Here is a 13,278-nt window from a genome sequence, read left to right on the forward strand (position 1 = left end):
TTTTCCCACCTGCAATTAGGCTCTTTTGGGGGGTAGCCTTCAATTGATTACAATCAACCATTTGCAGCACAGGGGATCATTGTCAGGGAAGTCACAGGTAGGGAGAGAAGGATTAGCTCTCACCTCCCCATATACTTCAACACTACACCACACACACACACACACACACACACACACACACAAAACCCACCAATCCCAGACTGATGATGGGGGGGGGGGATGGTTCTAGCAGAAGGCTTTTTTTAAGTCTATCTATGAGGGGAGCTGGCTGCTCTCCCTAAAGTTCCAGGAAGATAACATCCCATTCCAGTAAGTATGAGTGGGGGGAAACACCTTTTTCAAGCATAGGAATGGGAGTGAACATGCACATAAATATACATTTATGTGTACGCATAAGTGAGTTATGTGTATGTGTGCTGTTCATGTGTCTAATGGCCATGGTGATTTTTTTCCTCCTGATCATTCCCACAGCATGCATGATTCCCAACTTTTGATGTACCTTTTAGTAGCAGTTGTAAGAAGTGTGCCTGAAAGCAAAGAACTGGCACGTTTGTATACTCGCACATCGACAGAAGGTATTGCCGATGGAGTAATTGCATATGTTTGCGACCCACCTTTAACAATCTACTTTGGATGTCACAACAGAAGAGGACATGAGGAGCCGGGCTATTCTGTGAAAACGTCTTGCCCTTCAGATCCTGAATGCCATAGCTGCCACAGTTGGATGCTTGTTCCCCTGAAAGCTTTTGTCATATAACAAATGGGAATAGATTTTTCTGTAACATGGAGTGAGCACCGCCTGGAGGTAAGCTACGATGACATTTTAGAAATATTTATACCTGTTAATAATATCTATGTGATTTATTAACCAAAATGTTATTGTATTGTATTTTTATTTTGCAATGCCTATTGTACCTTCCCAATTATACTCAGAGAGTATATTTCTTTCTTTTCAAGACCTGTGATTTACAACGGTAATATTAAAAAATTGCTATACAATGATACTGTCCATTTGAAGAGAAAGGACACTTGATAATAGGGTGGTTCTTCTAATGTTCAAAGTTTCATCCTCAGGTGTAGTAGGCACTGGATTTTGATTCTTTCAGAGGTTAAAAACTGAATGGCTATACCCAGTGTTATTTTTTCTAGAAAAAGAGATGCTGGAACTCACAATGAATGTCTCCGTTGTTCTTCTATACAGTCAAACCTCAGTTGTTGAATGTAATCCGTTCCAGAAGCCCGTTCAACTTCCAAAATGTTTGACAACCAAGGTACGGTTTCCGATTGGCTCCAGGAGCTTCCTGCACTCAACAGGAAGCTGCGTTGGACGTTCAGCTTCCAAAAAACATTCAAAAACTGGAACACTTGCTTCTGGGTTTTCAGTGTTCGGGAGCCAAAACATACCAAAACAGAGCTGTTCGAGAACCAAGGTTATCCCTGGTTATCCCACATAACTGGGGATAACTGGTTATCCCACATAACCATGGCCAGCTTGTCTCTGTCCACAAGGGATGATAAGCAGAGGCGTTTGGGAACCGAGGATTGACTGTAATGGCAATGGCACCCACATGAGAGGTGCCAAAACTGAGTTCTGGTGAATTCCAGCTGAAGAAAAAAAGCCCAGAGTATGTCAATGAACTATTGTGAGGTCTCCCAAACTGCCGATTCAGTTTCTATCAATTTCTGTAAGTTTCTCATTAAAATAAAAAAAAATCTTAAGTTTAGTTCTCCACATTTCCACATCGGCTTCCATTCAAGTCCTCCTGAAAATTCACCAGCAATTTAGTGTGAAATTCTCTTCACATTCACATTTTTGCAAATCAGTTTCCCCAATACAGTGTATTTTTTTTAGTGTTATTTTCAATAATAATTGCATTTCTATGTACCCCTTACACTAGTGTATGCACATGCATTATACCATGGAAGTGGACAGTGCTCTTTTTTTTTGAGAACAGGATCCTGGACTAAATTGTCCCTTGACCTGACCCTGCAGGTGCTTATGTTCCTTTTTTTACACATTACTTGATACACATCGCAAAATTCAGATAAGTGTGAATTTTGAAGGACGACTGTCCTTCAGTTCACACTTTGTTTTAGAAACAATGAACTAGGTAGATTTTACTTCAAATGCAGATGGAATTCCCTCCCATCAAAACCAAAAAGAAAGAAAAGAAAAGACCAATATTTGTTTATTTAAAATGTACACTTAGTGGGACAACTCTCTGGCGTCAGCTGCTTGACACGGATGTGAAGGGTTATTGGCAGCTGATGAAGTAGAGATGTTACTTCTGACAAGATGAATAGTACACTACTTATCTTTGTTGGCATTTTGAGATTGCTTTTGTGGTCAGCAGCGTCTTGTGTAGCATCACACAGAACATAAAATGCAACATCTACTGATCATTAAAATGTGTTTCTCCCGCTTTTCAGTGAATTGATACCTTAGGAATACAAAGTGAAATGAGACCAGGGACTCATACCGTTGCATAGATTGTCTTCCTTCCCTGTATTATGCAGATGGATACAGAATCCTAGTAGAGTTATGTCAACAAAGAATGAATATTTATTCCTTCTGCCGGCAAAATAAATATGGATCTCCTCAACAAGGATGGCAAATGTGGCAAACAGGGAGACAGGATTAATGTTTCTAACAGTTAAACAAAACAAAAAGTGTTGTCATTGATTTGTAAGATCATTAACTGCCTTACAATGCTGTATCAAATAGTTTGCACCATGCAGAAGGCTGTGACGTGAACCATCAATCCTTTTAAGCTGCACCTTTATGGCACTGTGGTCTAAACCACAGAGCCTAGGGCTTGCCAATCAGAAGGTCGGCAGTTCAAATCCCCGTGACGGGGTGAGCTCCCGTTGCTCAGTCCCTGCTCCTGCCAACCTAGCAGTTCGAAAGCACGTCAAAGTGCAAGTAGATAAATAGGTACCACTCTGGCGGGAATGTAAACTGCGTTTCCGTGCGCTGCTCTGGTTCGCCAGAAGCGGCTTAGTCATGCTGGCCACATGACCCGGAAGCTGTCTGTGGACAAACGTCGTCTCCCTTGGCCAGTAAAGCAAGATGAGTGGGTAACTGGACCTAACGGTCAGGGGTATTTTTACCTTTACTTTTTACTATAGGGTTACAATACATCTGGGAAAACCTGGACATATCATCTTTTGGGGGGGGCAACACATCTTTTTTGGGGGCCAACACATCTTTTGGGGGGCAACATACCCATCCAGGCAGATTTTTTTCATTTTAATGGAAATGTCTAGATTTTTAATTTTTATTTTTTGGTGGGGTTGAGGGGGAGTTAGGGGCACGCGGATTCTCGGGAATGCGCTGTGCCCTGGAAGCAAAGCACTGCAGCAGAGCTAGGCTATCACAGCAAAGATCAAGTAGGAGCTGGAGTCCTGTCTCCACTCAGGCTGGCAGCAGCTCAGGTTTGGGTGGCTCAGGCTTAAGCTCAGGCTTCTCTGCACATCGCGGTCACTGCCAGCCCAAGGCAGAGAAAGAGATGCATGGGTGTGGGGGCCCTGTATGCCACGGCCGCTGCCAGCCCAAGGTGGAGAAAGAGGCATGCGAGTGCAGAGGTGGCCCTGTACGCCTCTTTCCACAGCTTGGGCTGGCAGTGGCTCAGGTTGCCCTCTATTTTGCTCTTCAAGATATAACAACTCTAGACAACACAAAGAACCTTGCCAGGCAAAGATACAACGCCCTCTGTCCAGTATACCTGAAGGAGCGTCTCCACCCCCATCGTTCTGCCCAGACACAGAGGTCCAGCACCAAGGGCCTTCTGGCAGTTCCCTCACTGCGAGAAGCCAAGTTACAGGGAACCAGGCAGAGGGTCTTCTCGGTAGTGGCACCCGCCCTGTGGAACGTCCTCCTACCAGATGTCAAAAACAACTACCAGACTTTTAGAAGACAGCCGAAGGCAGCCCTTTTTAGGGAAGCTTTTAATGTTTAACAGGCTATTGTATTTTAATATTTTGTTGGAAGCCGCCCAGAGTGGCTGGGGAAACCCAGGCAGATGGGCCGGGTCTAAAAAGTAAATTATTATTGTTGTTGTTGTTGTTGTTGTTACAAAGGTATGCCCAATGCATTTCATTAGGTTGTGCACCTGGAGGGCCACAGGGTCCCTGCTCCTGCTATATACAGGAGTTAGGATGAGTTAGGATGAGACTCAGTAGCTTTGAGTCTTAATGGCTAGAATCGGAGTCAGGGAGCAGACAGCTAACAAGAGCATTCATTAATTTCTCCCATAAAAGTCAACAAGTTGCCATTAATCCTTAGGTGGGTAGGGAGTAGAGATGTAGAGCTTTAAACAGTACGGTGTTGCTATGTACTGGGGCACCACTGCCGATTCTGGGTGCCTGTCATCATGAGAAGTCCGTCAAAGGCTGGGTTCTGTATCACTTGATGCATCAGCAGGAATGGAAAGTCTAGCTCAACAAATGCAAGGTCACAGCTGCTAAGATGCCATGTTAAATAAACATTGTACAATGAAATGAATTTCCTTCCACTCAGATAAACAGCTTCCATAATCCATTATGATTTAATGCTCTATTACCATTCCTGTGTCATTAAGTTCATGCGGTGAGAGTTGATTACATATTTGATGATGTGGGGCTGCCAATTTCTGAATGAATCCAGAGGGTCACATGCAAGAAGAATATTTATTACCACTTGGCTTGCACTGTAGCACTATATTTCCCCCCCCTCCCTTTGGCTTCAGTTTCAACCGGCCCATAGCCTTCATAAAACCAACCGATATCGCTTTGTTCCCTGAAGTGCATTGTGCAGAAGTAATTGCCAACAATGCAATACTCTCGGAAAGTAGTGACTAATTGCAAGTCTCACTGAAAAAGAAAACTATTAACTTTAGATGTTGCTTTCCTGAAAACCTGTTCTCAATAGCAGCTGAGATTGCCACCTTTTCAAGGGACCACTGAAAGTCGTGCTTTTAACTAGCAGATGTTAAACAGTTGCTGCGTAGACAAAAAGTGCCCAGGTTGCCATTAGTAGATTAGTATCATACCATCATTTACTACACTTATTTGGCACTCACAACATCAAATGTAGAATTGTAAAAAGCACACACGGGCAAATACAAATTTTAACAACTTTTAACTCTGGTCTCATAAAAAAAAGAATTTGGGGAGGTGATCAAACTTTCTGCCAGGAAACCCTAACCTGCTCTGCTCTGCCCTACCCTGCCCAGAATGGTGAACCCAGAACCTTTCCTGTCTCCAGCAGCGTCCTATAAAGAAATGGGGGGGGGATAGCTAGCATGTTGATCAATCTGTTGCATTCTAGCAGTGAATTACTCAGTAATGGCTGGGAACTGTAGTTTGTCAAGGGTGCTGAGAGTCATTAGGAGACCACTAGTCTCCTCACAAGGTGAACATTTCTGGAATTCCTTGAGAACAGGGATTGACTGTGACCAGAGGGACGACGCAGTGGAGAAAGATTGGAAGAAATTTAAGGAATATTTAAGAACCCATGCAAAAATAAAGATTTAAGAAAAGAGCAGATAGAAGTAATAGGCTACAGTTAGGAATTGTATTAGAAATAGAAGAATAAGTTTAATAGTATTTTTTATAATATGAGGATAGGGAATTACTACAGATGTGATGCAGTGCACGTAGAAGGAGAGGGTGTGAGGAAGTCACTATGACAATGTAATAGAAGTTGTAAGTGAATTTATGATAATATTTTGTACTGTTTTTGCTTTTGTTTTTTATTGTTGTATGTAGTGTGTTGTTTTGTATTTGTATTTTTGTATTGTTATATCAGAAAATATTTTTTTTATATATAAAAAAGAGAACAGGGATTGACTGTCAAACCACTCTAAGAACTGGAGCTCCGTGAGGAGAATAAGGGGTCTCCTAACAATTCTTATCACCATTAACAAACTACATTTTCCAGGACACCATTCCTGTTAAAATGGTATTATACTACTTTAAATGTATAGTGCATGTGGGGCTGCTAAAGTTGTTCAGTTGAATCCCTGATCTGGACCATGTACAGAATTGTATTCTCTCTACAGGAATGCACTTCAAAGCTTCACTGCAGAACAATCTTAAATACTGGTTACAATAAAAGTTATAAAATAGCAAAGTAACACATTGCATGTCAGCATGGAGGCTTAGTCCTTTATGCATGTCAGTAAACTTTCTCTGGTCCCAGACAGAGATCCTAAACTTGTTCATCAATGCAGAAATTCTCTGCAACTACTACTGCTAAACATCTCCAACAAGCACTCACATGCTTCTCAAGTTTCAGCTTCCTGCTGTGGGAGCTCTGCAGCTAGTGTTTCTGGAGATGAGTCATCAGGTAGCTTATCTCACGCTAATGGAAAAATGCCAGCCTTCTCTGACGCTTTTGCCAGAGTGAAACTTTTTTTTTTTTGCCTATGGTAAACTTCCCATTACAGCATTATAAATGCAATACACCCAAACACAGCATTTTATGTACATTAATCTTATAACTTTAACAGAGGCTACAGAAGCCTTCAAGGCATTGGTGATCTTTAATGACAGAGAAGTAATGGGAGAAAAGTGACAAAGTGCAGGCAGGGAAATAAGTGTGGGATTTTGATGCTTGGCAAATGGTTTGAATCTTCAATGATTCTCAATGATTGAATCTTCTTTAGTCTCAGGATTGTGGTATCTATGCCCTTTTAGTGACACTTGATAGTTCTCCTTGTAGCATGGCCTTTTAAGTTCTATATTTATGCCTCATCTTCGCATTTGAAACAGAAAAACTAAGAGGCTTTTACCAATGTCAACTGAAATCCCAAAGAGCATTGTCATCAATTTTTCCTGCAAAGGCGAAGGAAAGGTCTGTTGAAACTATTTTAAGAGACCTCTGCACAATTGAGAACCCATTAAGCTGAACACAGCTGGCCAGCCATGTGCTGTAGCTTGCCTGATGCTTGCACAAAGCCAATGCCGTCACAATTTAAGACAGTTGACCTAGGTGGGACCAAAAAGCAAAGGAGATTTATTTGTTGAGCTCCTAGGTGTTGACATTCCGCTCAGCAGATTACATCTTCTGAAGAAGGGTGTCAAAATTGCGGATTTTCTTTTTCTCTGAAATAGTGCTCTAACGCTGGGGTAGTCAACATGATGCCCTCTTGAACTTCGAATCCCATCAGCCTCAGGCAGCATGCCCAATGGTCAGTGATGGAGTTGTAGTCTAACATCATCGGCAGGACACTATTTTGCTACCCCTTTTCCTAAAGTCTAGGCATGACTTTCCTAGTTAATGAGAATTAATTTCTGAGCCAAATAAAACTGTATACCCATGTTTATGTAAAAGTTCTCATTACCTGTAGTTCTTCACATGATTATATTATTGCAAAGGACATGTTGATAACTATTAATAATGTATATATTTATGACCAAAAGACTGAGCCTTCATTTAGAATGTGTGTGGTTGTCCATGAATATTATTTTGCAAAAGGTCAACAAAACATCAATAGTAGTCAGAATTTGGTTTCCTTATTTCAAAATCAGGAAATAACATTGTCTGCTGATTTTGTAGCTCTCCAATAAGGTCACTATTATACTAGATAGGACTATGTAGGTTCTGTATATTTTTTTCATTTGAAGAAGTAAATACAGAATTTGTTGCAGTTGTTGTTACAGAATATTCATGAGTGAGCAAAGTTATATTTGGTCAAAAAGTCAATGTTGGTATTAGCTTTAAACCAGCTAACAAATTATAAAGGACCTACAGCTACAGCTGCTAGATTTACTTAGGAGTGTTTGCTGAGGTTTATATATGTACCAGTACTGCAGGGTGGGGAAGAGAGATAGAAATTTGAGGTACTCATATGTTGATATGTGAATGCCAGCACAAAAATGGCTGCCATGGGCAGAAAAAAGAGGGGGGAAAGAGGTGGCTATTGGATCACCCCACTCTGCACTCTTCCTCACTCCCTCAGAAAACTTGTGAGGCAAAATTTCAGTTTGTGGAAGCCATGCTGAGGCCAGTTGAAGAAACCAGCCTTCCTCAGCAAGGCTTGTTCTTCCCTCCTTCATTATTGCTGCTATGTCCTTCTTTATATGTTACTTAGATTTTTCTATTCACCCTCCTGATCTCTCTCTCTCTCTCTCTCTCTCTCTCTCTCTCTCTTGCCCTGAGCTATCGCTGTAGGTTAATGCTGATGCCTTACTCTGCTTAGTAGTAGAGCCAACACTGGCAATAAGCAAAATACCATCGTTTACGGGTGCCAAAAGCATCTGTTTGGTCCCTGGTGGAAATGGAATGCATCTGTATGAGTCTCATACAGCGCGGTAGGGGGGAAGCAAGCATGTTACTAAGCTGCAAGTACCATACTGGTTTTGTATGGTACCTGAGAACAGGTAGTGGTTTCAGATGCCTGCTGTATTTCAATGTAGCGGCAAACGTAAGTGTGGTGTCGCATAATTTGAAAAGCAGCTGTAAATTTTTGTTCCCCTTCCTGATATTTGTGGACACTTTGGCCTCTTATTTATGACTATGTTTGGCAGGAGTGATGATCCTTGCCTTCAATTCAGCATTAACTGCAGTAGCTAATTATACTATGCCTTTATGCAATTCCGCCTCATTAAGAACATTAAAGTTATGACCTGAGCTAATAAAAAGAAGAAGATTCATGGTGAAGAGCAAAATGCTCAACATCACCTCCACTGGATAGATACAAAAGGTGAAATCCCGAGACCTTTATGCCATTAGAAGGTTTGCCTCGATTAACCAGGTTTGGTTGGCAGCCAAATGTTCAGAAGCTTCACCACATTTTTAATTCATTGTAAAGGCTTTTCAAACACATCGGCAAGCAAGGATCTGTCTGTGTAAATTTCCTTGCTCTCACAATTTTAAGATTTGTGTGCGTGTCCTGATTTGAAAAAGTAAGGAGATGCTGTTAGGATCAGACATAAGTGTATATTTCCTCAAAGTTCCAATAAAAATATATTTCTTGGAGCTTTGTGTCTTGATCAGTGGAAAATGTAATGATCTCTTGAAAAATCTATTATTATTAGATAGATATTAATTAATGATTAACCATCTAGGACTCTGTTGCAATACAGGTTTAACATTATAGTGTGTTTCCTAAGTTTCTTCCCAACCTTGCCCCCTTTCTTTCTTTTTCTCCTTGGGCTGTATGAGCAAGGAATATAACAACCAAAAGATAACCCACACACTGAATCAGGAGTGTTATTGTTGTCTTTACATAGATATGCCTACATTATTTCATAACTGCAGCAAACAGGAGTTTTCAAAGTATCAAAAGTACTGGAAAGTAGAAGGGCTGGGTAGATAAAAAAATTGATGTGCTACTGCTTCCAGACTGTTTCCCAACAGAAATGATGTGATTGCCTTTCAGAAAATGCAGCTACACGAGCCTTCTTCTGTTTTAGAAGGTTTCAGGACGTTACCCTAGGAGATACCAGTTAGGCTCTTTGAAAAAGAAGAAAAAACTGGAGGCAGCATTTACAGTGAATCCCGTGGAAAACCTCAGTGGATTGTCACTTTTTTTCAGCTCTGTTGACCTGAGATGCATTCCAGGTATGTACACCAGAATCTAAGCACAGGTTTCCTCTGGCTTTAGAAATCCTCTGAGTGAGCTGGTGTTCAGGAGGAATTTGAATGCCTGAATGCCGGGGGCAGAGCACATGTTTTGAATGCAGAGCACCAGGAGAGGACCTATCCTTGGGCAAAGTGAGGAAGCTGATTTTAGGTATCATGAAAAATCAGCATATTCTTAGTTGTTTATTTATCCTTGTCGTATTTTTACTGCCAGGAAGTTGAGTGGGAGAAATATGTGTTGTCTTTTCTCTGCCAGCTTCCAACATAAGTTGTTTTGCCTTGGGTACTATGCACTTTGATCTGGTAGGTGGATGCAGGGTTTGTTGCTCTTCCTTAATAGTATTCAATACTGTGATGCTGAGGCTAGGAAACATTTGTGGCTGAAACCCTGGAGAACGGCTGGAGAAAGGCTTTGATGATACTGAACTAGAGAGACCAATGTCCTGATAGATTATAAGGTAGTATGTTTCTATGAAACATATTTATAGTTTTGTGGGCCCTGGGGGACTCCAGAAAACCAAAACAAAAACACAGCTTATAGAATAATAGAATCATAGAGTTGGAAGGGACCCCAGCGGTCGTCCAGACCAACCCCCTGCAATGCAGGAATCTCAGCTAAAGCATCCATGGCAAATGGCCATCCAACCTCTGCTTACAAACCTCCAAGGAAGGAGAGTTCACCACATCTCGTGGGAGTCTGTTCCACTGCTGAACAGCTCTTACTGTCAGAACGTTTTTTCGAATGTTTAGTCAGAATGTACTTTCTTGCAAATTGAAGCCATTGGTTCGAGTCCTACCCTCCAGAGCAGGAGAAAACAAGCCTGCTGCCTCCTCCATTTGACACCCCTTAAGATACAGGTAATTGAAGGTGGCTATCATATCTCCTGTCAGTTTCCCCTTTTCCAGTGTAAACATACCCAGCTCCTTCAAGCTCTCCTCATAAGACCCTTGATCATCTTGGTTGCCTTCCTCTGCACCCATTCCAGCTTGTCAACATCCTTCTTAAATTGTGGTGCCCAGAATTGGCCACTATTTCAAGTCTGACTAAGGCAGAATTGTTGTTGTTTAGTCATTTATTCGTGTCCGACTCTTCATGACCACATGGACCAGAGCACGCCATGCACTCCTGTCTTCCACTGCCTCCCACTGTTTGGTCAGACTCATGTTGGTAGCTTCGAGGCAGAATAGAGTTGTATTGTTACATCCCTTGATTTAACTTCTGTTAATGCAGAATATCACCAGCTTTTTTCTGCTGCTGCATCACACTGTTTGCTCATGCTAAGCTTGTAGTTCACCAAGACCCCTAGATCATTTTCACATGTGCTGCTAGTAATCCAGGTGTCCCCTATCCTATATTTGTGCACCTGGTTCTTCCTGCCTAAGTGCAGAACCTCTCATTTTTCCCCTACTGAAATTCATTCTGTTAGCTTGCCAGTTCTCCAATCCGTTAAGGTCATTTTGAATTCTGATTCTGTCTTCTGCGGCATTAGCTACCTCTCCTAGTTTGGTGTCATCTGCAAATATGGGTTTTGCAGGTTCAGCTAGACACACTTGAGTATGTCTTCATAGCACCCAGGGTGAGTGCAGCCGGGTGCACCACGGGAGTTAGGTGCAAAGGGCATGATGAGGAGGATGTAACAGGGCAGGCAGATCTCTTGACCTAACTATCCTGTTTTAATTGCTGTGCAGTTTTAACTGGATTGTTTTTATGTATGGTGCATTGAAAAATATTTCACATTTTCGGAACATTGTGCAATTGGGTTTGACATTTTGTAAACTACTTGGAAGCCATATTGACATTATTAAGGGGGCATATAAACGAATGTTGGTGATGATGCAAAAAATAGTTAACCAAACTAAAAATAAGTTTACAAGTTTATCCACTGCATTTCTCTTAAGTATGTGACCTGAAGCACACGCACACAGTTTTATTAGAACTCAGTGGTCAAGCTACTCGTACATAAACACAATCAGACACAGAGTAGCTGTGCTGGCCCCAGGGGAGTGTCCGTGTAGCAAGGTCCAAGTCCAGTCCGGAGTCAAGGGATCCAAAGGAGGTCAGTCCGGCGGGGAGCAAGGCAGGGAGCAGGTCAAAGTCCAAGGCACGAGGTTGCAGGTTGAGCACACGCTTGCAACAAAGTTGCTCACGCAACTTGGGCTGGGTCTGGCTGGCTTTTATCTGGCCCTATGCTTAGGGCGGTCCCGATCCTCCGGAGACTCGCCTCTCCTCCGGGCCTGGAGGCGAGCACTCCTCCTGCAGACACTTAACTCCCTTCGCCTCTCTGCCCTGAGCCTCTGTAGCTCAGGAGAGGCTGGTGGGTTACTGGACCCAGGGGATGCCTCTGCTTCCTCTGAAGAGGCTGGGAGTGGAGCACCTGCAGGCAATGGGTCCTCCCTCCCATCAGGAGCCAGAGCAGACTCTGCTGATGCCTGCACCTGGGGATCCAGCACAGGTGGGGATCCTTCAAGCCCTGGCCCCGGCTCAGCTGGTTCTGGAGGCGGGGAATCCTGTGCAAGCTGGGATCCCTCAGGTTCAGCATCAGAGTCTGACTCCCAGGCCATCACACCATCCCCCCTCCCAGGCCTCCCCCTCAACCGAGGGGCCAGACCAGGCTTGCTGGGGTAAGCTGCATGGAAATCACGGAGGCAGGCTGGTGCGTGGACGTTTTCCGCTGGTTCCCATGAACGATCCTCAGGCCCATACCCCTTCCAGTCGATGAGGTATTGGAGCTTCCCCCTGCGGTATCGTGAGTCGAGAATGCGCTCCACCTCGTACTCAGGCTCCCCCTCAACCAAAACTGGCTGCGGTCGTGGATTGTCTGGGTGGAACTCGTCGGGTGGGGCGACTGGGCTAAGTAGGGACCGGTGGAACACTGGGTGAACCTTGAGCGATGGAGGTAACTGGAGGCGAAACGCCACCGGCGACACCTGCGCTGTGATCGTGAATGGGCCGGCAAATCGTGCATCCAGCTTTCGTGAGGGCCGAGAAGGATGCAGGTGACGGGTAGAGAGCCACACCCGATCACCAACATGGAGTTCTGGCCCCTCCTGACGATGTCGGTCAGCCTGGGCCTTGTATGCATCCTTGGCCTGGCGCAGTTGCTCCATCAATAATTGTTGCTGGGACTGAAGCTCCTGAAGCCAGTCCGTCACTGCGGGGACCGCGGAAGCTGGCAGCACGTCCGGGAACAAACGTGGATGGTAGCCGTAGGAGGCCTGGAACGGGGTCTGCTGGGTGGAGGCGTTCACTGCATTGTTGTAGGCGAACTCCGCCAATGGCAAGTGATCGACCCAGTCATCCTGCTGGAAGCTGCAGTAACACCGGAGGTACTGCTCCAGCACTGCGTTTGCCCGTTCCGTCTGGCCATCGGTCTGCGGGTGGTGGGCCGAAGATAGGCAGACCTCCGTCCCAAGGGTCTGGTGCAGGGCTCGCCAGAAGCGGGATGTGAACTGGACGCCGCGGTCAGAAACCACACGCTCGGGCAGGCCATGCAGGCGGAAGATGTGCTGAAGGTACAGTTGAGCCGTCTCCTTAGCTGTGGGTATGGACGGGCAGGGGGCACAGTGCACCATCTTAGTGAAATGGTCCGTGAAAACTAGGAGGCAGGTACAGTGACGAGATGGGGGCAAGTCCACCATAAAGTCCAGCGAGACCGTGTGCCAGGGACGCGGTGGGACTGGCAATGGCTGGAGCAGGCCGGGGGGTCGGC

Source organism: Lacerta agilis, chromosome 4 (assembly GCF_009819535.1).
Source record: "Lacerta agilis isolate rLacAgi1 chromosome 4, rLacAgi1.pri, whole genome shotgun sequence".
NCBI classification, from domain to species: Eukaryota; Metazoa; Chordata; class Lepidosauria; order Squamata; family Lacertidae; genus Lacerta; species Lacerta agilis.